This window comes from Cetorhinus maximus, unplaced genomic scaffold (assembly GCF_964194155.1).
Source record: "Cetorhinus maximus unplaced genomic scaffold, sCetMax3.hap1.1 HAP1_SCAFFOLD_3712, whole genome shotgun sequence".
In the NCBI taxonomy this organism is placed as follows: Eukaryota; Metazoa; Chordata; class Chondrichthyes; order Lamniformes; family Cetorhinidae; genus Cetorhinus; species Cetorhinus maximus.
The window spans coordinates 22,501-23,911 of NW_027599618.1; positions in this window are offsets into that span (position 1 = coordinate 22,501).

A 1,411-nucleotide genomic window follows, 5' to 3' on the forward strand; every position below is an offset into this window, starting at 1 on the left:
CGCCAGCATACGCGCTGGCCGGCCGAGGGCCCTACCGCATCGGACACCTAGCACCGCATCTTTCCTTTGAGGAGCGAGACACACGCACACCGCTTCCCCGCCACCGAGCACACGTCTGCTTTCGGAGCCAGCGTGGCCTCGCTCGGGTACTGGTTCAACCGCGGGTGGAGGGGTGGTCCGCAGCGGTGCAATTTTCTTACTTTTGCAACAACCGAAGCAACCTGTTGGCGCTCGCACGGCTAGGAAATGCCGACTGGCGTGCGTCGCCTGCGTTCAAAACGGTTCTGGGCACGCACACGGTGTTGACTCTGCCCATGTCAAACACTGCAGTGTGCAACCCAAGGGGACTCAGGCACCCCGCCCGCCCCCTAGGTGCCTGTGAACAGGCTTTGTATTTTTATTTTTCATCATCAAGTACACCGCCAGGTGACACTTTGTGATTTTTATTGCTCATAAATACAGTTCTCTTATTTGTAAATCAACGGAAGCAACATGTTGGCGCTCGCACGACTAGGAAATGCCGACTGGCGTGCGTCGCCTGCGTTCAAAACGGTTCTGGGCTCGCACACAGTGCTGACTCTGCCCATGTCAAACACTACAGTGTGCAACCCAAGGGGACTCAGGCACCCCGCCCGCCCCCTAGGTGCCTGTGAACAGGCTTTGTATTTTTATTATTCATCATCAAGTACACCGCCAGGTGACACTTTGTGATTTTTTTTGCTCATAAATACAGTTTTCTTATTTGTAAAACATCGGAAGCAACATGTTGCGCTCGCACGGCTAGGAAATGCCGACTGGCGTGCGTCGCCTGCTTTCACATCGGTTCTGGGCACGCACACAGTGCTGACTCTGCCCATGTCAAACACTACAGTGTGCAACCCAAGGGGACTCAGGCACCCCGCCCGCCCCCTAGGTGCCTGCGAACAGGCTTTGTATTTTTATTTCTCATCATCAAGTACACCGCCAGGTGAAACTTTGTGATTTTTTTTTTTGCTGCTCATAAATACAATTTTCTTATTTGTAAAACAACGGAAGCAACCTGTTGGCGCTCGCACGGAGAGGAAATGCCGACCGGCGTGCGTCGCCTGCGTTCAAAAGGGTTTCTGGCACGCACACAGTGTTGACTCTGTCCATGTCAAACACTCTATAGTGTGCAACCCAAGGGGACTCAGGCACCCCCCGCCCCAAAGGTGCCTGTTGAACAGACTTTGTATTTTATTTTTCATCATCAAGTACACCGCCAGGTGACACTTTGTGATTTTTTTTGTTCATAAATACACATGTATATATATATTTGACACTTTGTCATTTTGTCTGTTCTTTTCGCCACACGCCATGTTTATTAAACCAGGGTTACCACCGGTCTGGACCCTGGCCGTATTTCAGACCGACAACGGAGTTCGGAAAGCCC